Below are 24397 nucleotides of genomic sequence, written 5' to 3'. Positions count from 1 at the left end.
CATACATCACTGGCCTTTTTCTCTGGCTTTTCTCTTCCTTATCTGTAAGTAATCTTTGGAACAACAAATATTTAAGACCCATCTCAAAGTTTTTCCAAGATTGAGCTTTGATGTGATTGGCCTGCTACTTACAAACACAAGGAAGCTCCTTATTTCATCAGCCATTTATTTAATCTTCTTTCTTAGTCCTCTCCAGGACAGCACTCATAAGGAGACAGTATTCCTGAAGGCCCTTTATGGCCATATGAAGAGAAATTTCTCTGCAGACTCGGTTCTGCATACACACATCGTTCCTAAAATGGAATGTCAGCAATGTTGCCTAAAGCAATCCGACACACACAACAATATGTGTATTCATTGGAACATTAAACAGTGAGACAATCCTACAGCACAGCCTTTCAATCTGTAGATTACAAGCCCTTAGAGCCTAGCTTCGGCCCTCTCCGCACGTCACCCTCTACCCCCAGAAAATGCATTTTACTGCACATTTTGTGGCAAAGCGTATGACAATTATCACCCAAATCCATAATTAGCAAGTGGTAACACATAGGCAGATAGATCCACTTATGGTGACATCTCTGACAGATTGACATCCCCCCCACCCACCCACTCACCTTCAAAAACCCCTGCAAGGCTCTTCATTTTAAATGTGACCACGCTCAAACACAATGCTGGCAAGCCTAGTCTCGTGTTCGTGGAGCGGGGAGGGGGTTATAAAAGCAACATGTTCACACAAGCATGCAGAGCCCATGCATAAACCATTTGGTTTTGCAATTAAAAACAGGTTTGACTTCCTTCTGCAACAGTAAGACAACGTCAAAGCAACAATCATCCCGAAAATTTTCCCTTGTGAATTCAAATGAACTGTGAGTGTTGGGGTTCTCTTTGTTTGCATGTGCATGCCTTGAGAATGAGTTTTTGGAAGGGTTCAATGTGTTTCTTTTTGGGGTAGTGCCGTTAAGGTGTGTGTTGAATCACGGCTACCAGATGGGTCTCAGTTACACTCACCATTCCAGGTTCCTTAGATACAGGGTTAGCGCGTTTTGGATTTATCCCATCAGGCTTATTACTGCAGGAAAACTAACTCTGCAAGATCCATCCCTTTGCCCTAGAAAATAATCACTCATCTGGAAGATCTGCGTGCAATCCACCCTTACAGACTGGACCTCAGTTTCACAGGGACTAAAAACACAGATGTGCTTCCTACTGGGAAATGTAGTAAACTTGACTACAATGACGGCTAATTATATCTTTATTGTTGTCATTCTTGAATGATGCATTGAACGATTAGATCCTATGATATTGGGAGAAATCTCTACCTTAAAGCTAAAATCCTACACTGTACAAGGAAGGGCTGAGGAGGATGTTGTAAAAGCTGGTCCTCGTTCCAGGGAACTCACTCATTTTCTACAAGGTCGAAGATTACTTCCATTTTCCTTTCTCTCATTCTTTTTCCATTCAATGCAATGTAAAGAAATATTGCCCCTCATTTCAGTGTTTATTGTTAAAATATTAGTTCGAATTTTCTGCCATATTAAAAAAATGCAAAGTAGCCAGTCCTTATGCATGTGTCAAAACTGTCAGAGCCTGGGCGACTCTGCGTTTGAGGAGATCGGAGGAACAGAATTGGTCGACAGCACCCTCGACCCATCCTTTGATGTACAAGGAAAGTTCTGTGAAAATACAATATATTAGGAATGTCAAATTTTGAATGATGATGATGATAATTAAAATTAATTAAAAGAGAGGCAGACAAAAAAGAACAATTAATCTTAGTGCAGTATACTTGTTCTAAAAGTTATCGTGGAATGAATTTGCCTCTATTTAATTTATTAAAGCCTCACCAACTTCCTCTTAAGAAAGTTTAGTTTATTGGTGTTTCTCTGGAATTATCTTATCTTACAATATCACCATCAAAAGTTATTCAGTAAAATAATTTCTAAAATGTAGGTCAACTTTTATTGCATCATTCTGAAATTTATAATTTGAGATAAATATAAAATCTTCACGATGTGTGAAGTAAAAATATTATTGACACAAAGTAAGTAAGATATACTAATACATATTAATAATATGTGTAGTTGCATTTAAAAATTCAAAAATTCCTTTAACCTATTTTGTCCTACATTTTATCTTTATATAAAAGCAAAATTCATACACATAATTGTATATTTCCCCAAAATACATGTTTTGATTGCTTTTGATCTATGGACTAGATGAATAGGAAAAGAAAAATGAAATTTTTCTAAATATGAATTTTAATTTTTGCTCTGATAAAGAAAATTGATTTTCTCAATTAACAAGTTATTAACAATAAAAATATTTTCAATATTAATTATACATATTGGAGATTTTTTATTGACATTGAACTCTCATTTGCTGGACTGTTTGTTTTCTAACCTTCTACATAAAAAGCAAATCATAAAAAGCAGTTTTAAATTTAGTTTAACTAAGGCGGAAATAAATTCAACTTTTAACATCACAAAAATAACATAATTCTGTAACAAAGTCAGACTTCTAAAAATAAATGTATATGATAATGAAAACAATTTTACAAAGCTTTATGTAATTTGAATTTTTTCCTCCATTTATCAAAACATTGCTTCTTATTGAAAACATTTTTTACTGCGCAAAAAACTACTATCACTTAATTCAAATACTGATTGGAGAAGACAGACTATCTGTGCTTTCTACAAACTTATAAATTTTACTAGAAGAGCTACTTATTTAGGTTTTTTTTTTTTAACTAATTTAGAGTTAATAACTCCGCTTCCTAACAACTATGTATCTGAAGTGTTGTAAAAGAGAGAGGGGAATAAAGGGGTTATTAGGTCTTTAAACTCAAGTTTTCAAATGCCCAATAAATGATGTAATGGTGACTAAAGGAAATTTTAAGTTGGAGATGGTTAAATAAAGAAATATTCAGAACTCATATAGAATTGTGATAAATAGTGTTTGTGAGAGCTTAAATAGGCCAAACGTAAAGGATTGCTTCTAGGAAGGGGGCTGAAGAATCAGAAAGTTATTAAAGAAAATTCTTAGATCTTAATCACGAGCTTGTATTTCAGTAAATTAAACACCTTTCGTGTAAAGGATAGATGTACGCAAGTCATTATATCATTACGTTAATTTGTCACCTATCTGTACTGAAAAATCACATTGTGGGATTTATTCCCTACAACCAGAATTACGTGGTAGTTTTTTAAAGTTTAGTATTGTTTAGCTTAGGTTTTAAGCAATACATTCAGCCTTATGAGTTGGAGAATCGACTTTCCCAAATTTACCATAAATTGCATTTCTGAGGAGGTTTTTTAATAGAAACAGAATGAAATGAAAGCACCTGCCTGTTGAAACCACATCACTGAAGCTGCTCATAGCACATCAAACATGAAGGAGCAGGCAAGTTGTCCCTTTTCTCCCTGTGGGTTAAAGTAAGGCACTGAGCTTAAAAGTGGGATTCTGTCTCTCCTCTTTGTGTTTCTGCTCGTACATGTCCCATAAAAACATGATTGAGAGCACAGACCCACTCCACAGGTGTGGCGTGGAAGCCGCTAGTAAAAAATGATTTTAAAACAATTGGAAACTGCCAAGCTCTTGAGAAAATGCTTATTAAAGACCAATAAAATTGTGAAAATTGAGGAGAAAACATACAGTAAACTTTTTTGGTGTGCTTTAAAGAAGGCAGTTTCATCTCCAGCCACGTGGGCTTGGCTGTGGTAAACCCAGGCAAGAAAAACAAGCTTGTCCATGATTTCCTAATGAAGGGCTGGAGCGCTGAGAACAACAGTTCATATTCACTAAGTCACCCATGTAGATATAGCCATTTTCACCCGTAGCCACCATAATCCAGAATTTTACAAGTGATTGAAAATTCTGAAAACACTCCCAGACAGTGTCCATATTATCAATAATAAACGAAGTAGGAGTACTAGCAACTGAAATTAAAAATGGTCATTGGGTCTATTTCTGCCAAGCACCTGGACCATGAGGCAAGTGAAAGAGTGAATTTGGTCATTTTAACAACGAGTCTGGAATTGTTTCATCAATAGCAACTGTAAGGAGAATCAGCGTTGCACGGTCTTATAGTTCCTAATACTGCAGATTGACGATATGCTCCCAAAAACCTATAGTTCTGCGAGGACCAAAAGGAAAGATGAATTTTCTTCCAATTTTATGGCATTTGTGTAGAGTGTTTCATTCTTTATTTTAAACATTATTTTTGCCCAACTCAATTGATTAGTACATTCTTGGAAATGAGATCATCATGCAGAATTAGCTGATTCTGGGCTTTCCTCAATGACACTATTTTCAAATCTGCTTGATCCCAAGAATCTCCTGTGTACTGCCTTAGACCTAAAGAGCAAACTCTCTAATGAAAATTCTGAACATAGGCCTTTGTTAAGCACTCCATTTTTTAAAGACACTGCAGGTGAAGATCAAACAAGTTTGGGAAATCCAGCTGAAGTTTGTGACTCCCCACTTAATTGAAACAAATTCAATGCTGACAACACAAAATACCCAAGAAGAATAGAGAAAGGAGTCTTCATTGCATAGCTCCAAGAAGCATGGTGTTCTTTCTCCTTAGAGACTTTCTGACTTCTGTTATCTAGATATAGATGAGCACAATAACCAGTAGTTGGTGTTCCATTTAAACACTCAAGCACTATACAAACTCTCTCTTTTTGTGTGACAGAGTCTTGCTCTGTCACCAAGGCTGGAGTGTAATGGCGCGATCTCGGTTCACTGCAACCTACACTTCCTGGGTTCAAGTGATTCTCCTGGGTCAGTCTCCCAAGTAGCAGGGACTACAGGTGTGTGCCACCAGGCCCAGTTAATTTTTGTATTTCTAGTAGAGACAAGATTTCACCATGTTGGCCAGGCTGCTCTCAAACTCCTGACCTCAAATGATCCACCTGCCTCGGCCTCCCAAAGTGCTGGGATTACAGATGTGAGCCACCATACCTGGTTCACAAACATTTTTAAAAGCCATCTCAAAATCTTTAGAGGAGTATCTAGGTTAAAAATTGTAACTCAAGAACTTCAAACATAGCAGTCAAAAAATTGTTAAATAATGTTAAGGTAAAGGAAAAAAATTATCTTCTAATGATATATAATTATCCAATAACTATTTGACATATTTTAGTATCAATCCCAACATAATGAATTGAATATGTCATATGGATTTGAGTCTAAGCAAAGTGTGCATTCTTGTAGAATAGCCTTGCAAGAATGCAACTTCTAAAGATAAGAGCTTATAACATAGGTTGCTTTGAGGGAGATGAAATAGCCCAGAGTCACAAAAATACAGTGCTTTGTTTTCTGAGTTACTGTTTTATATTGAAAATAATATTCATTATAGAGCCCAAAATGCCTAAAAATAGCATATAAAAATTATTTTGTTTCACTCTTTGATTGAGAAAACTGCAACCAACTACACCACACACCATGGTGATTAATAACTCTGATTTATTATAGAGAACATGAAATCATCCAGGCCTTCTATCCACTAGTTTCCATAATAAACAAGTTTAAAAAACAGCATCAGTACAAGTAGGAGGTCATTTCATAAAAATTTCATGTAATACAAGTTTCTCTAAACTAATGGGTCTCATAAGTCAAATGTAGCTTCTCATTCCCCATCTCTACCAAATAGGCATAAAGTGGAAGTAGTGGGGTGTAGATCAATAGATTTTTCTCTCAATATGGAATTAGTATTCTAGATATTTTGCCCAGGGAAGTCTTCTGAATAAATTGTTACTAGCACTCCTCATAGTAATTCTCTGTTTTTATGAATCAAAAAGATAGTAATATTTAATAAATCAATAGTTTCACATCACCTTCTTCCAAATGGAGAAACCGAGGCCCAGGGAGCTGACTATGGTCACAGGAGCTATCAGGTATTTTCAGATGAATGAAGCTGATCAGTATCACAGAAAGACCTAGTAATGATTATGCAGAGAATAGAAATTGCTAGAGTTTTATCTGCATATCCGAATAAATAGTTGCTGTTTTCATAAAACTTCACAAGGGAAAAGCCATTATGAATGGTTTTTTTCTTCTTCTTTTTTTTTTTTTTTTTTTTTTTTTTTTTTTTTTTTTTTTAAGACGTCTCGCTCTGTCGCCCAGGCTGGAGTGCAGTGGCACGATCTCTGCTCACTGCAAGCTCCGCCTACCGGGTTTGCGCCATCCTCATGCCTCAGAATAGCTGGGACTACAGGCGCCCACCACCACGCCTGGCTAATTTTTTGAATTTTTAGTAGAGACGGGGGTTTCACCACTTTAGCCAGGATGGTCTCGATCTAGTGACCTCGTGATCCACCTGCCTCCGCCTCCGAAAGTGCCGAGACTGCAGGCGTGAACCACCGCGCCGGGCCCATTATGAATGATTTAATGCAAAAGAAATGAAATAAAATTTTCATCTCCAGAAATTTTAGTGACTTTGACTGCAGTGGTAGCCTGTGCAGTAAATCATTTCTTGTCCTTTTACTTAGCTTAAATGCCCCAAAGGAGATCCTAAGAGCTATACGATATTTCACTTTGGAATCAAATCTATTTGCTTTGGAATCAGATACTTGGAACAGTTAGCAGGTGACCTGAACACTCGGTGATAAATTCAACCTTGGCCGTTGGCTTCTATGTCACCTGTATGTCATCACTGAACATTTCCAAACACTGGCTTTAAAATTAAGAGCCTGGAAAAATGCACATATGACATTCATGGGTTGAAGTCAATTGTATTGATTGAACTCTGTTTCCAAATGGGGAATAAAAGAAGACATAGCTGCCTCTCCAATTTTTCCCCCTCTCTCTAGACAGAGGGGCACATTTTTAGACCTCCCGAGAGCCTCATTCATTGTGAACATAAATGTTCACCCTCGAGCTATGCCTGCCTCTTTCTCCTTTGCCGGGATTTGGCTGTGGGAGAGAGGGAAGAGCAACCAGACCACAATCCAAGAGTCTTCTTCTCTTCTCATCTTTCTAGCCTCAGCCCTAGCATGGCCTGGTGTGAACAAGGTCATGTGTAACTCAGTGAGAATTTACAGACAAGAGTGTCACTTCTCCTGGGTTCACAAGGAAAACAAACCTAGGGTTGCTCCTTGTGTGAATGTGTGAATAGCCCAGTTTATGACACATCACATTATTAGCACAAGAGGAGGGCTGAATCCCAAACGGGGCCGGCACTGCCTCCTCCTTTTGTTGACAGAAAAAAAGTATAGTTACTGGCAACCACTCAGCCCCTGCCAATGACAAGCTCTCCTGATGTTGCTGGGCACAGACTCACATGAGAAAGAGGTCAAGGCGTACAGAGACCTATTGATAAACCTGTTATGATATGTAGGAGACTGTTGCAAGGAGAAACATCAGCATAAGATACAGTCCAGACTGCTCATCTCACAACTAAATAAGATTTACACATGAGAAAGTCTTTGCCCCAAAAGAAAAAAACCCTGACATGCGAGGGTTATGTGTGTTAAGTAATAACTAAAGCAATAAATACATCCTATGTGATTGCTCAGAAAAGTAAGATCGCAAGTTCCTAAGATGACTAGGATAGAAATAAATCAGATTTTGAACAGTTCAACATCTGAGGGAGTTTGGAGGTGGGTAAATAATTACTTCTGATGTAAGAATTTGCTCTGACATCTCGTTTGTGACTCTCCTTAATTCATTTAGAATACTTTCTAACCGAGGAAAACCTGAGAGACGAGATCATCATAGAGGAAAGGGCAACAGAAACAAACATTAAAAGATATTTTCTTGTGTTAGGTTTTTAAATTTTGTTTGGTTTGATTTATTTCTTCCCTGTCAGAATGTTCGATGCTGAATTTGCTGACTTCTATAGAAAAAAATGAAGCAGGATGTCTCAGAAGTCTCTGAGTGCACTGAATAATTATACTCTGTTTTTCTTACTATACCATTCCAATATTACAGCAATGGTAATTCTAACAAGTCGGTACAGATTCATCAAAACAAAGTTAATGAAGAAGTGGAGACTACATTCAACTTGTCATTTTTTTAATGTTTCTTTGTTATGTGCAGCCATTTTAGCCCAAACTTTCTCCACTATTCTCTACATGTTACTTACATTGATTTAATGCATTTAGACAATTTACCATACATTTTTCACAATTCAGGGCTGACAGGAATTGTCAGGTTAAAGCTGACAATTGAAAAGTTAAAGCTCTTTAACCTTTGTGGCAGATGAACACCTACACGTTTGTCATTGCCTATAGTGTGTGTGTTACCAAAATTGCTTCGATGGCTATTTATTTTAAGAAAATAGAAGAGCTGATTACCCAAAATTCAAAAGAGGAGTGGAGGAAATGAAGAAGAAGGAAGGGATGGGAAGAATGGGGAGGTAAGAAGGGAGAGAAGAGGGAGAAATGGAAAGAGACATGAAGAGCGGAAGGAAGGAAGGGAAAAGAGAAAGAAGGAGAAAAAGAGAAAGGAAGGAGGAGGAAGGAAGGAAGGAAAGGAAGGAAAGAAGGAAAAGAAAGAAAAAGAAAGAAAGAAGAAAGAAAGAAAAAGAAAGAAAGAAAGAAAAAGAAGAGAAGAAAGAAAGAAAGAAAGAGAAAAAGAGAAAGAGAGAGAGGGGAAGGAGGGAAGAAAGAAAGAAAGAGAGGGGAAGGAGGGAAGAAAGAAAGAAAGAGAGGGGAAGGAGGGAAGAAAGAAAAAGAAAGGAAGGAAGGAAGGAACGAATGAAGGAAGGAAGGAAGGAACGAATGAAGGAAGGAACGAACGAACGAACGAAGGAAGGAGGAGAAAGAATGAAAGAGAAAGAATGAACGAACAGAACAGTAAGTGTCTGTTGTTGCAGAGCTCTGTCTTGGCTTGTCATGGAGATGTTTCACTTGAGTGAAATAAGCATGCAATAAAGTTATAACATCAGTTACCTCAACAACAAGCCTGCCACCCACACAACCTTGCCATTCAAATGTCTTGCTCATTTTTCTCCTTACATTATTATGATCAGCCTCTTAGTCAAGTCTCAGTTTGACTAACCTATTGCCGTGGGCTACTAGTTGGTCAATTTTCATCGTATTTAACAAAAGCAATGAAATGGCCCTGGACACTCCTGTTGTTTCCAGTTCTCTCACAACCTTGACGAGACAATCCAGCTAATCAGCTGTCTGAGATTGGGGGGCCCTTTAGGACCATAGGCTCTTTTTCTTTAGTACTTCCTTTTATAACGAAGGGATATGTTCTCAATGGCAACTGAACATTCGAAATGCAACAAGGCATGTATTAAAGAATGTGTTTTCCCTTGTTCACGTTTACATTTGGAAGAGGGACATTCCAGTAGCTTGGAAGGAACTGGGGAACCAAACCTGTGAATTAAAGTAAAAATAACCTACTTAACATGTTGCTTACCATATACCAAATGCATTTCTGAGAACGTGGCTCACGTGGACTCGTTTCACCCTCATCACAGTTCATTGAGGAGGGTGCTAGCCATAATTACCCATTTTATAGACCAGACCATGAAAGCACAGAGAAATTAGTTGCTGTGCCCAAGGTCACAGAGCAGGGAAGTGGCATGGTCAGAGTTGAAAGCCAGGAAGTTGGATTCTAGAGATCCACACTCTTAACCCCATGCTCCACTGAAAACAATAAAGGTACATTGTTTAGTAAAATTTTGGTGCATTCAGCACATTTGTAAAATCGGATCCAATAGAAACTCTAAATACAAAAGAGTTGTGGGAAAAACAGACTCAAGGAATGATTTTCCAAAATCCACATTAAACTCTGAGAATCTGAATCCATGTATCAAATTTTCTACGTCTAAAGCCTTCTTTGAAAAAAATATGGGCCAGGTGTGGTGGCACATGCCTGTAATTTCAGCACATTGGGAGGCCGAGGCGGGCAGATGATCTGAGGTCAGGAGTTCAAGACCAGCCTGGCTAACATGGTGAAACCCCATCTCTACTAAAAATACAAAAATTAGCCAGGAGTGCTGGAGCGCACCTGCAATCCCAGCTACTCAGGAGGCTGAGTGGGGAGAATAGCTTGAACCTGGGAGGCAGAGGTTGCAGTGAGCCGAGATCGCGCCACTGCAATCCAGCCCAGGCAACAGAGTGAGACTCTGTCTCAAAAAAAAGAAAACAAAAAATATGTTTCATAGCCAAGAAGGATTGAGTCCTGGTTTCCTCATCCATATAGTGGAAACAACATAGCCCTCCTTATACAGTCTTTGGGATGATTACGATAATGTGTGCAAAGCCCCCGGCATGGAGTTTGATGTATGGTAGATGATCGATAAATAACAACTACTATTTATAACTGTTATTGGAGCGTTTCCCCCCGTGTTCCCCACTATCAGATGTATCTTGCACTTAGGTACCTCCTCTCACTTCACAAAGCAAATAAATATTCCCACTCTCCCATCAAAACAAACCGCAATGCTGTGAAATGATATCTTGAACAGAACTCCAATTGAGAAATAGCAAATACATCAGCTAGTGCTCCGTGGACTTAATTATCAGATTTCAAAGTGAACATTTGTATGTGATGGTGAAAGTTATTTTAGAAAGATCTGTTAGAGTAGATACAGAGATGGAAACTTGGATAGGCACACTGGCTGAAAGAAGACAGTTACAGCCATATAGTTATAATTAGATAAGGCACCTCCAAATACATGCATGAATCAGCCACTGAACTCCTGAAGGCTGGGAACCATCGAAGCATGTGTCTACAGAGGATTCCTCTCCTGCAGGCTGATTCTCTCTCTCTCTCTCTCTCTTTCTCCTAACTTCAGAGAAGGAGAGCAGGTAGACAAAGCACGTGAAGGAATGCGGTTCCCAGGCTTGCACAGGAAGTGGCCTGGACCGGTCTAAGTGCTGCTGTACCCAAGTATTTGCCCCATTGCCTTGACCAGGACTTCCTGTTCTGCTTTGTTAACAGATTTGGAGTCCCACTGTCAGGAGTCACAGAGCAGAAGCCCTAGATTCCAGGGACAATGAGAGAGGGTGTTTTATATACTGTTGATACATGGAATATAAAATTAATTACAATGCAAATGGCAAATGGTTACACATAACCTAATTCACACATCCTGATTTCTGTTTACTACTACCATTTACCACAACTGAGACAGACAAAATTTGCATGTAAATAGTCAGTGACCACCAGAGATCTAATACATTAGGCACACATGTATGCATGTGTTTGTAAAGACATGTACAAATTCAGACGCATGCATTCATACATGTGGACACACACATATACCACATATATGTATGTATGCATATGTGATCAAATAAATGCTCTACTGCAAATCTTTGCAAAATTGTAACACCAGTAAATGAAGTCTAAAGAAACAGGCATTACTGATGCAAAATGTTGATTTGCCAAAATGAAACCTTGTAGTGTTGCAAACTTAACTGAAATTTTTATCAACAGTAATAATTCTCCTGTGCAGTAGAAATCTTCTGAGCTATTCATAAAAGCTCCTGAGGAAATATTTTTTTGAAATAGACCTTACTCAGAGCAGTTTTGGCGTCACAGCAAACGGAGGACACAGAGATTTCCCATATGCTCCCTGCTCCCTTATACCCACAGTCTCCCCAATTAACAATATCTCCCACTAGAGTGGTCCATTTGTTACATGGATGAACCGACACTGACATACCATCATCATCCAGAGTCCACAGTGAACATGAGGGCTCACTCTTCATGTTATACATTCTGTAGGTTTGGGCAAATGTGCAACGGCATGTGTCCATCACTGTAGTATCATACAGAATAGTTTCACTACCTGAAAGTCCCCTGTGCTCCACCTGTTACTTCCTTCTTCCCCCAACCCCTGGCAACCACTGATCTTTCTACTGTCTCCATAGTTTTGCCTTTCCCAAAATGTCACATAGAGTGCAACCTTTTCAGATGCATTTCTTTCACTTAGTAATATGCACTTAAGGTTTTTCAGTGTCTTTTGGTGGCTTGACAGCTTATTTCTTGTTAGCACTGAATGACATCCTGTTGTACGGATGGATCACTATTTACTTATCCATTCATCTACTGAAGGGTATCTTGATTGCTTCCAAGTTTTGGCAATTATGAATAAAACTTTTGTAAACATCTGTGTGCAGGTTTTTGTGTGGACAGAATTTTTCAACTCCTTTGGACGAATACCAAGGTGCATGAGTGCTGGATCCATGGTAAGGATATATTTGGTTTTAGCCAGTCATAGTGGCTCATCCCTATAATCCCAGCACTTTGGGAGGCTGAAGTGGGAGGATCGCTTGAGCCCAGGAGTTTGAGACCAGCCTGGGCAACAAAGCAAGACCTTATCTCTAAAAAAAAAAAAAAAAAAAAAAAAGAAAGAAAAAAAAAATTAAGAGTATGTGTAGTTTTGTAAGAAACCACCGAACTGTCTTCCTAAGTGGCTGCAAATGGACCACTTTACATTTCCATATGCAGTGAATGAGGGCTCAGTGTTCTGGATTTTAGCATCTCTAATAGGTGTGTAGTGGTTTATCATGGTTGTTTTAATTTGCATTTCCCTGAGGACAGATGATATGGACCATCTTTTATATGCTTCTTTGCCATCTGTAGATCTTTGGTGAGGTGTCTGTTCAGAACTTCAGGCTATACCATTTACTTTATCTCTGACAAATAAGTGCATAGGGTTGACACAATAAAGCAGACACTTAAGACAACCCCTGCTGAGACAACCTCAGAAGAGGGAGAAGTCCTGATACAAATCCTGCCTTTACTTTTTAAAATTTGATTAAAAAAAAATAAGGTCGTAATTTGAGCGGTCTTCAATCACAAGGCTTTGGAAAAGACTGGAAAGTCTTAATTGACTGCTGATAAATGTTTGATTAGAAACACCCTCTTAAAAAATATTTAAATTTTCTCACCTAATAAAAACTTTTACACACTGATTTTGGCTTTTCATTATGAAGCTAATACTCAGGATGGTTTCTCCTGGTATTTTATTTCTCAAATTTTCATTGGTCATTTTGCAAAGAGTAGAATTCCAAACAGCCAAAATCCTATCTAATCCTTTACTCACCAGTAGTAAAAAGCACTATAACGTGGTATAAAGAGAGAGTGAGGGGGAAATTAGGTGATTTGAAAGATAACTTTGGAAAGTTTGTAAACCAGCATGATTGTGTGTTGTGTGTGTGTGTGTGTGTGTGTTTGTGTGTGTGTAGTTAACACCGGATTTAGACATCAAGGCACAGTTTACAACTCCTAGGCTGATAATCTTGTCTGGCCTGAATTCTCATCTTTACACTTCACTGATTTCTGATTTCCTGATTGGCCTCAGGCAAGTCACTTCCGGTTGCCCACAGTGTTTACAAAACGGCCCTGCTCAACCAGGCTGTGTGGATTTGAGCTCTCTCTCAACTGCTTATGAACCGTGTAACTTTGGGCAAGTTAGTTAACCTTCTTGTGCCTCTGTTTTCTCATCTGTGAAATGAGCGTAGCAATCTCTAGTCCACAGAGCTGTGACAGCAGGGAGGGGGCAGCAAATGAGATCATGTGTGTACAGTATTGCTTGGACCATCATACGTACTCAATAAATATTGGCCATTGTTATTAGCTGAGTCCTAGTTTCCTCATATACTGCATAAGAGGGTCGGACCAAGTGACCTCATGAATTCTTTCGGCCAGTCTTCAGGAAAACCCTATCACATGGAATGCAACTGATTACCCAACCTCCCAAAATCCCTGCAGCCACAGAGCCCTCATCAGATTTGATTTACCAAAGCTCATCCACCACACTACTGGCTGCACAGGCTTCATTGATTCCTATTTTACATGCAATTCTAACAACTGCATTTACTCGATTTCTCAGACTACAGCAAATCACATGCCCAAATTAGGAACGAGAAAGAATGCTGGAAGAAAAATGCCTTGGGAGCCAGAGTGATTGCAAATTATCTGGCATTAGGGAAAGACAGACTAAACAATTGCTATCACAGAATAATGTACCTGTGCACAACCGTGATGCCAAGTCACTAAAAACTTTTGAATTACATTTAGTGTATTGCTTAAGGCAGTGATCAATTTTAAAACTATTTGTATCAAAAATTATTAGCATGTGATAGGCTCAGGGATTACCAGTTTCTGGTTGTTTTTCTCATGGGAAAAATGTCCCTGGTTGTTGTTCAGGTCTCTCCCAGACTTGCTGGCCCTCTCTGGTCTCTCCTGGTGGGGCCTCCCTGCACCACACCAACTGGGGTAGGGCTGTGCAAAACAGTTCTCTCCCAATAGGAAGGGTGACATGGGATTAGAGAGTAACAACCCAGGGAGCCAGCACTGATACAGCAGTGCTGCTATGTGTACGTTTGACTTCAAACTCCAGCCACATTCATGCTTACACCTCAATAGTAAGCGTGAGTTTACCATTAGAGTTTACTATCTATTATTTACTATCTATTTACTATTAGTGCCATTACATCTATTTACTATCTATTAGTGCCATTAGAGAGTAACAACTATTTACTACCTATTGGTGTTATTAGAGAGTAACAACCCAGATAGCCAGCACTGATTACAGCAGGGCTGTCCTGTGTACATTTGACTTCAAACCCCAGCCACACTCATGCTTACACCTCAATAATAGTGATCTCTTTCCTTGGCCCCCACATCATCTGCTTCTTTTCCAACCTAGGAGGTAATGGGTTCAATTAAGACTTTGGTAGACCTAGATAAAGGTCTGAATCCTGTCTCAATCACTTGCCTACTATGCAACTTTGGGCAAGACATTTGAACTTCGCACATCATTTTCTCATCTATAAGATGTGGATAGTAATGCCCTACCTCCCAAGGCTGTCGAGGGGAGCAAATGAGACTATGGAGGTCAAGCACAGAGCCGGGAGAGAGGAGCTATTCAAGGTGTAGTAGCAATTCCTGGTGCCCATTTTAATTGCATCTAGGATTTTGACAGGCCTTTCCAACCACAGCTCACCACACTACATAGGGTGCATAGTGGGTGAAGTACAGGTTTGGAGTCAGATAGACCCAGATTGGAATGCCCTTTCTATTGGTTGCCATCTGGGTGGCCATGGGCAAAGTATTTAGGGTTTTTGAGGCTCAGTTTCTCCCACTTGTATACTGGGGATACCACCACTCACCTGCAAGATTTGTTGTGATGATTTCATCAGAAACATATTTAAAGAGCCTATCTCATAGCAGTGGGTGATTAACACAAAATATCTATATTGAGGCCATGCACGGTGGCTCATGCCTGTAATCCCAGCACTTTGGGAGGCCAAGGTGAGCGGATCACGAGGTCAGAAGATCAAGACCATCCTGGCTAACACAGTGAAACCCCGTCTCTACTAAAAAAGTAAACAAAAATTAGCTGGACCTGGTGGTGGGCACCTGTAGTCCCAGCTACTCAGGAGGCTGAGGCAGGAGAATGGCGTGAACCCAGGAATCAGAGCTTGCAGTGAGCCAAGATCACACCACTGCGCTCCAGCCTGGGTGACAGAGCGAGACTCCATCTCAAAGAAAATATATATATATAAATATATATATATATTTATTTATTTATAATATATATAAGTATATTTAGAGAGAGAGAGAGAGAGAGCCTGTACTCTTCAAAGCAGTTTCACTGACATTATCCTATTTTATTCTTACAGAAACTCTATAAGGTAGTTGGTGCAGGTATTTGTATGCCCATTTAAAGAGAAAAAAAAAAAAGAAGCTAAGTGATGCTAAGTGTTTAATCCAATATCACAGAAACCATAAACGTGCTGGGACCCAAACTGGAATCCAGGCTTCTGCCTCCTGCACCAATGCTTTTCTACATGGTTAAGATCATTCCTGCACTGCAGATTTCCATTGTACACACAGAGGAGAAGGCAAAACAAGTGGACACACCTTTCCTCACACTCTTCTAGCAGCTTTAGAATGTCTGCAATGACCTTTTCAGCAGCAGGTGATAGAAAGCTCCAACACCAACTAGTTCAAATCTCAAGGAAATATACTATTTCACATAACTGCAAATTCAGAGAGTGAAAGGAGGACTCCAGGCTCAGTATGATCGTGAGCACAATCATGTCAACAAAGACTGTGTTTCTTTCTCTCTTACTTCCCTACAGGCATCAATTTCACCTTAAGGTTGGTCACCCTCATGGTCATCAGGTGGCTGCCCATGGCAATTAGAACTACAAAGCTCTCTTGTTAATGTCTGGCAGGACCAAGAGAGAAAGCTCTCCCTCAAGCACTGGGTGTTAAGTGCCCCCATCAGTCTGTTGAGTCTACTAATATAGACCTACCCCTGGGCCAATAAGGGAAAACAGAGAAGTGCCTGCCCTTACTGCCCCAGATTAAGCATGATCTGCTCCCACAGTGTAGAAGGAAGTCGCCTGCTCCTTAGTCATCAGAGGGAGGGGTATAAGTAATTAGGTTCTTAATTAACGAGTACAGGAGCACAGGTGTTGGGTGGATAACCAACAGTATTCACAATGTGAATAATTCGTTACCGAATTACTGCAACCCATTTCCATTTTTAGTCCACCTGCATTCTCCTTCACCAAAGCATTGATTTCAGGCGATTACTGAAATAAAAATTGTGACGACAGCAGGCAAAGACATTTGCTCACACATTGTTTTTATGTCTTTTGTGACTTCATTATCTTAACTTAAAATCAAGCATGAAGCCCTTTCAACATTTCATATGAAATAGAAGAAAGGCGATGAGCATTTTTATAAACCCAAGTTTTATTGAAAGAAATCAATCTGGAAAACAGATAGATTTGATTTTTCTAAAAACACAATTTAATGGTACAGAGCCATTTCATTGAGAAGAAATACATAAAATAAAATTGGGAGCATGATATGATGGGGACAACTTAAGGCTAAAAATTAGAGGAACCTCTGTTGTTGATCCACCTCTGTCACCAACGAATTATATGTCCATGAGTAACTCACTTAGAACTAAATCAGTGGTTGCAAACTGGCAGCCCACAGATCAGAACTGGTCCAAGATGTGATTTATTTTATTTTTTTATTTTTTTATTTTTATTTTTATTTTTTATTTTTGCTAGCACAATAGATTCAGTTATATCTCAGATAACCCTATTGTTAGTAGCATAAGAAAATTTCTGAAAGTAAACACAGCCACCAAAACTCTAGAGGCCAGATACCAAAGGTTCAAAGTCACTTACAATGAAAATATACATACAAGTTATCCCAGAGCCAAGTGTGGCGATTCCTCAAGGATCTAGAGCTAGAAATACCATTTGACCCAGCCATCCCATTACTGGGTATATACTCAAAGGATTATAAATCGCACATAAAGACACATGCACACATATGTTTATTACGGCACTATTCACAATGGCAAAGACTTGGAACCAACCCAAATGTCCATCAAGATAGACTGGATTAAGAAAATGTGGCACATATACACCATGGAATACTATGCAGCCATGAAAAAGGATGAGTTCATGTCCTTTGTAGGGACATGGATGCAGCTGGAAACCATCATTCTCAGCAAACTATCGCAAGGACAAAAAACCAAACAATGCACATTCTCATTCATAGGTGGGAATTGAACAATGAGAACACCTGGACACAGGGTGGGGAACATCACACACTGGGGCCTGCTGCGGGGTGGGGAAAAGGGGGAGGGTTAGTATTAGGAGATATACCTAATGTAAATGACGAGTTAATGGGTGCAGCACACCAACATGGCACATGTATACATATGTAACAAACCTGCGCGTTTTGCACATGTACCCTAGAACTTAAAGTATAATAATAATAATAAAAATATATCAAGAAATAAATCTCTTCACTCAGAATTACTGTTAGTCCATTGTGGTTGAAAGAATGTTTATGTAGTTCAAGTCGAAATCTTTATATTACCTGTGTTATAGGACCCAGATCTGTTAGAAGAAGAAGAAGAAAAAAATCGTGTTTTAAAAAGACATTTCCCCAGATTGGTTACTCTGGATGATTTAATTTAACTTCATGCTGGAGTAGAATGAAGTGTATCCTGCCAAAGAATTCACATGTGTTCTGAATGCGGAAATTAGCTCTTCCGTGGAATCAGAAGGATTCACAATTTGTATAAATGAATGTTTCTTTTACTCAGTTTACTTGCAAAACAGTGCCTGACTCAGTTGCACCAAGTAATAGTGAAACCTTTGTCTAGTTGGAAAGTACTCACCTTTCAAAGAAGAACCACAGAGCTCCTTTGAGACCATGAAATGTGTTTCCTGATAAGCGTCTCAGGATCTGTGCTAGCACAGGTAATGCATTTTTCTTTTCACTGCTCAGAACTCATTTATCCTGATTAGAAGTTTTTGGCACACCTCGAATATTACATAATCAGATGTCGGTACAGAAGCCTTTAGCCTCTTGTCACTGTTCAGGCTAAGCCATCGCCAATGTGGTAACATCACTGATATCTCCAGGAGATAACCCAAAGTTGTCTACTGGCTATATAATTTGTCAGACATGAATAGTGACTAGAGCTATCAGTAAACATACAGTATTTTTTGTCATCTTTTTCTGATAGTGGTTTTGATAAGATTTAAAGTAGCCTCAGCTTTAGCTTCCTTAAGTACTGGCATGTGTGTGTGCTTTAAACAGGTGGCTTAAGATGTCGGATGCCATCATCTTCTCTAACTGTAAGCCAAAGAATTGCCACATTTTCTGACTTCTTTTGTCAGTTTTTGACATTTGCTTTCCCTTGTTGGAAAAAGTTGTCTTTTTCAATGTGTTAGTACTTGATCCATTGAATGTAATGAGAGCTAACCTCAAGGAAATTCTCAGGAAAGTCCCCAAAGAAGGGAGGTTCTCCAGCAGCAGAGAAAACATTCTCCAAAGATCCTCAGCAGGTTGCTTTTTGAAAACCTCAGCAATTTAGTAGAAAATAGCACATAAATTCTATATTTAACTTTTATTACTTAAATGCAGTTGATTTCTAATGGAGGGGGACAGAAGATTTTCCCTCATTGTGGTTAGGAAACTGAACAACAAAATGAGATGAATTTTTAACAAATGAATCAATCAGTACATGAAATTTCAGAAATCTTCCACTGAATTAACCATGTGATTTTTAAAAAACTAATCTTGGCCAAGCATACTGGCTCACGCCTATAACCCCCAGCACTTTGGGAGGCCAAGGCAGGCAGATCGCTTGAGGTCAGGATTTCGAGACCAGCCTGGCCAATCTGATGAAACCTCATCTCTACTGAAAAATAAAAAACTAGCTGAGTGTGGTGGTGCGCACTTGTAACCCTAGCTACTCTGGAGGCTGAGGCATGAGAATCGCTTGAGCCTGGGAGGCAGAGGTTGCAGTGAGCTGAGATCATGCCACTGCACTCCAGCCTGAGCAACAAAGCAAGACTCTGTCTCAAAAAAACAAAACAAAACAAAAAAAAAAACGAATCTGATAAAACAACGCAGGTTAAAAAATACTTTACTAACCCTCTTAGATTAATATTTCAAAACTCTTTAACAACTGCCCACTTTCCCTCTACAGAATTTTCAACATAACATCTTTGCATAAAACATCTGTTCCAACCAACCGGTTCTACTTCCTGTCAAGCAATCTTGACTGTCCCTTCTCATTGCCATTGTGCCCTGTGTGTGTCCTGGCCTTAGCTGCTTTCATTTTTCTCTCTGATTACCTCCTAGGCTAAATTCAAGTCATGCTTCCTCCATGAAGTTTGTGCAAACGACTTTCTCTCTGAATCTCTAGAGTACTGATGGTCCATCCCCAACATTTTAAGATGTCTTGGATTATTGCTATCATTTTATGTCTCTATTACTATTTCCAATTGATCAGGCACTTTCATGTGCCTCAAGGAGATTTCCAGTTCCCAAAGATGTCTTGTATTTGTCATTGTGTCTCTCCAATATCTTACCCAATGGCTTGCACGTGGCTGATTGTCTCATACATTTGCTAATCTGAATAGTCTAGCTGATCTAGTTAAATCATTTAATCTGAATCCAAAGACTAAGTGATGGACTGTTATGGAATAGTGGTAAAAACTGTAATCATATTTGTAGTCCAGATGCCTTAACTAGATAGATTTCCAGATCTGCCACTTACTAGATGGTGACTTATCTTGGACAAGTCATTTCACCTCTTATAGCCCCAGTTTTCTCATCTGTAAAATTGAAAGAATAATAATGACTCTCTTGCCTATTTCACTAGATTACTGAGAGAATCCAATGATGTAATGTCTTTGAAGGTGTTTATACAATGTCAAGTATCTTACAAATATGAATGGTCCTAGTTGGACAAATGAAACACTATTTTTAGAAATCCCATATCAAATGCAGTGAGGAACTCCTAAAATGATCAAGACTGGTGATCATTTTAAGGTATGTTACGATCAATTTCAAACAGTGCTGTGGGTCAGACTGCTATCCTCACCTTATAGGTGGAAGTTTGATGTTATCTAGAAGCAAATGACTTAAGTAAAATTACTGACAGCACCAATATGAGACGTCTTTCCTGTTCCAGTTTGTAGATTTGAGTCTAATTAGCACCACTGCTTCCTCCTAAACTTTTCTTTAAGCCTCATTAAAGTTCTGATTCTTAGGGATTAATATAAGCAGACACTGATAATATCAACCTCTCCTCTCTATAATTCCGAGAACCCTACATTAGCATAAATTACATTCCTGAATCCATCATTTGGTTCCATATCTCTTCAAAGTCTTTTCCGACCCTTCTCATCACCCTCAAATCCATGTCCCTTTCTCATAAGCTCAGCTCTTTGCCATTCCATCATTACTAACTTCCTGTAAGACATCTCCACATGAATGTCTCACAAGAATTTTGAATTTAAGAAAATCAAGGGGCTAAGGCAAGCAGACTCCTTGAGGTCAGAAATTCAAGATCAACCTGGGCAACATGGTGAAACCCCATCTCTACAAAAAATACAAAATTTAGCCAGGCATGGTGGTAAGCACCTGTAGTCCCAGCTACTTGGGAGGCTGAGACAGGAGGATCACTTGAGCTGGGGAGGTCAAGGCTGTAGTGAACATGTTCAGGCCACTGCACTCAAGCCTGGGTGACAGAGCAGGACCCTTTCTCCAAAAAAAAAGAAAAAGAAAAACTAAACAAGAAAAGAAAAGAAAAGCTAAGCTTGTTGCCTCTTCCTGTCTTATCCCTCCTGTTCTGAAACCCACAACTCTTCCTGTATTGTCCAGCTCAGGACACGCAGCATCATCTATCCCATGGCCAAAATCCGAAACCTGGGATTTAGTCTTGCCTCACTCTTTTACAAGGCTTACGCACTACTACGATTCTGTCTCCTGTCCATCTTACTGATTCGCACACACTCCTGTGTCTCCATCGAGACCTTGGCTTGGCTCATTGATTGCTTAGATGACCGCAACAGTCTTCAAACTATCCTTACCTTCAGTTTGTCTCTCTCCAATCCATTGTCTCTTCTGTAACCAGAGTAACCCCTTTAAGATGCAAACTTAATCCTATCAATTCCTGGCTTAGGAATTTTCACTGCATCCCCATTTCCCTCTGTAAGGGGGATGTAAGATGAAATGTACATCCAAACTTTTCCATATGGCAGCCAGAGCCTCTGGTACCCAGGTTTTCTCTCCCCTTCCTTTAAGCCGTAATTTAGTTGCCAATGTCTCCTGGAAGATTTTTCTATTAACTCACATCCAATAATCAACTGGTTAGTGCCCTACAATTGCCCAAATGAACATTCTCCCACTCTTATAATTGACTTCAACTTGCCTAGGCACCCCGTAAGACTGAAACCTCCTTCACGACAGGACCATTCCTTTCACCAACTTACCTCAGTTACTCTTGATCCCTAAACACCATCTCCAGGGTTAGGTGCATGATATACTCTCAATAAATAAGAAAGACAATGTACTCTCCCTTCCTCTTGCATATTTCCCTTTATCCCCAAATATTCTACCTCTTCTGTTCTGTTGGATTTCATGAATCACTGCCAGGCCTGGTGGCTCACTCCTGTAACCTCAGCACTTTGGGAAGCCGAGGCAGGCAGATCACCTGGGGTAAAGAGTTGAAGACTAGCCTGGCCAACATGGTGAAACCCCCTCTCTACTAAAAATACAAAAAAAAAAAAAAAAAAAAAAAAAGCTAGGCATGCTGGCAGGTGCCTGTAATCCCAGCTACTAAGGAGGCTGAGGCACAAGAATTGCTGGAACCCAGGAGACAGAGGTTGCAATGAGCTAAGATCATTAAGATCACACCACTATACTCCAGCCTGGGTGACAGAGGAGGACTCCACCCCAAAAAAAAAAAAAAAAAAAAAAAAAAAAAAAAAAAAAAAAAAAGATTTCATGAATCATGTTTATTTCAGGAATCCAGTCAGCCCTTATTCTGCCTCGCCTTTGAATGTATTCATTGAATGCATCTCATGTAGCACTTTTTGGAATGCTATAGAAGAAGATTGTGAGGTTCAGGTCTGGGTATGTAGTGCATCCTAACATCAATGGTAAACTGCATGGGTAAGCAATCAGGGGTAATCTTCAGTTATCCCTGATCTCCTACCTTCATAGCAGTCATATGGTGCTTATTCAAGGCTAGTTAGAATGTGCCATCCTCCCTTTCAGTGTTCACATCCCAGGCTCCTGTGATTCATGGTTCATTATGCGTCTTTCTCTCTTCACTCTCAGGTAACACCAACGGCTGGTTCATTACGTCGCCCTGTTGCAGAGATCCAGAGTGCTCATGGACAGGGCCAGAAAGGCAGGGTTGATATGCCCTACTGAGAGCCAGCCTCGACTTTAAGAGCAAAGATGTGCTTTCTCGGAGATCTAGCGCTCTTGCTTTTATATTCGACAAGTTGTTTTCAACACTTCAGTCTTCTCAACTGTTAGGAGAAGTACTGTCAGGTTCTTGCTAGCTCTACACAAGAAATATTACAAAAGTGCTCATCACCAAAACAAATGACTGATCTGTCAATCTATGAGAGTCAAAATTAACTTTCACAATAGAGAAAATCATCTTTAATAGATTTAAAACATGTTCTGAAAGGGGACAGAAAGGATGAAACCAGAGCACCCAATATTGTCTTTTCACTGTCACACAGGCTGTGCCTGCAGCATGAATTTTCCTAGGAAATGTCATTCTGATGCCTTCTATGTAGAAGAAACTTGAATTGTCAAATATTCACCAAACTAGCACAGTCTTCCAAAAACAGGGAAGACCTGGAACCAAACAGAAAACGAATATTCAGCCAAGTATGAAACTTTCAAAGAAAATAAACTGCATCTATCTGTATTCAACTCTCTGTTCATTCTGAATAAAAACAATTTAATTAATTCACCTAGGCAATTCCACACCAAATGTCTAGCAATTGAGGGAAACCTATACATGAGAAAAGAGGGAGTAAACAGATAAGGAGAGTGGCCTGAAAAACCTGTAAAGTTGATTCCATTCAATTTTAGTTATATACAGATAGTCATGCCTCGGCCGCAGTATCAGACGGTGTGCTCTGTGTTTTAGATATTCTTTTGTTCCAGCACCACTATCTACATAGCATCAGAATTACCATTTGATTGAGTAACTAACCTGCCACAGACAGATTTCTTTTTATCTTACTTTAGTAAAAATACTCTGTGTGTGTGTGTGTGTGTGTGTGTGTGTGTGTGTGTGTTTGTAATTTGGGGTAATGACTCTTCAAGATATATTTGACAAATTTTAAAAATGAATAGAAACTTACCACTCCTAATTTCTTATTTTCATATATTTGCACATTACATCAGTCATGTTATTCTCATTTTTAATCTACATAGTATCCATTTATGCTGCAGTATGTAGCTAGCTTCCATATTTCCTAATTTGGGAGTGTTTGAATTGCTTAAAATGCGAGACTTTACAAATCGTTCTGCTATATATATCTTTACTCAGATTTCTCTTTTGCATACCTGCTTAATAACTGAATGAATGGATCTAGGCCTAGAAGAGTGTCTAGCTCCTTTTACATCATTGCAGGTTTGTGTCTAGCAAAATTAAACCAATTTATAAATTCCACCAACGGCAGTCATATATGAATGTATGTCCCTGGATCCTAGCATTCAGTGATTTTTTAAAAAAATTGTCTATGGTTTTTCTAGGTTAATTGGCATCTATGGATACCTAAAATTTGGATAACTTTCATTTACTTTACTATTAATGAGTGTGTATATTGTTTGCTATGGTCCCTTACTACTTCATTTCTATGATGGAAATCTCCAAACCACAACTGAGCATGAAGTGCTGTGTCAAGATCCTAAAGATGACCAGCGCATCACTGGTACCCTCAAAGGGCACATAGTATAAATGAGGGATACAAACATAAAAGGAAAAACCACAACAAAAATTAAGTTACATCCACCACAATGAAATACTACATAGCAATAAAAACGAATGAGCTACTGACACGTGCAACATCAGATAAGAACTTCAGAAGCACGAGGCTAGGTAAAAGAA

The 24397-nt window shown here is 39.1% G+C and overlaps 1 long non-coding RNA gene across 1 annotated transcript; it reads left to right on the top strand.

The window, feature by feature from the left end:
* The first annotated feature begins 822 nt into the window (after positions 1 to 822).
* On the top strand, positions 823 to 23248 carry LOC115900304. The gene is made up of 2 exons (XR_004059961.1): positions 823 to 866; positions 22600 to 23248. It is a non-coding gene; the product is annotated as an uncharacterized LOC115900304 (long non-coding RNA).
* Positions 23249 to 24397: the final 1149 nt, after the last annotated feature.

Source organism: Rhinopithecus roxellana, chromosome 11 (genome assembly GCF_007565055.1).
Source record: "Rhinopithecus roxellana isolate Shanxi Qingling chromosome 11, ASM756505v1, whole genome shotgun sequence".
Taxonomy (NCBI): domain Eukaryota; kingdom Metazoa; phylum Chordata; class Mammalia; order Primates; family Cercopithecidae; genus Rhinopithecus; species Rhinopithecus roxellana.
Note: the sequence above shows the minus strand (reverse complement) of the source record. Positions and strands in the feature narration are given on the sequence as shown.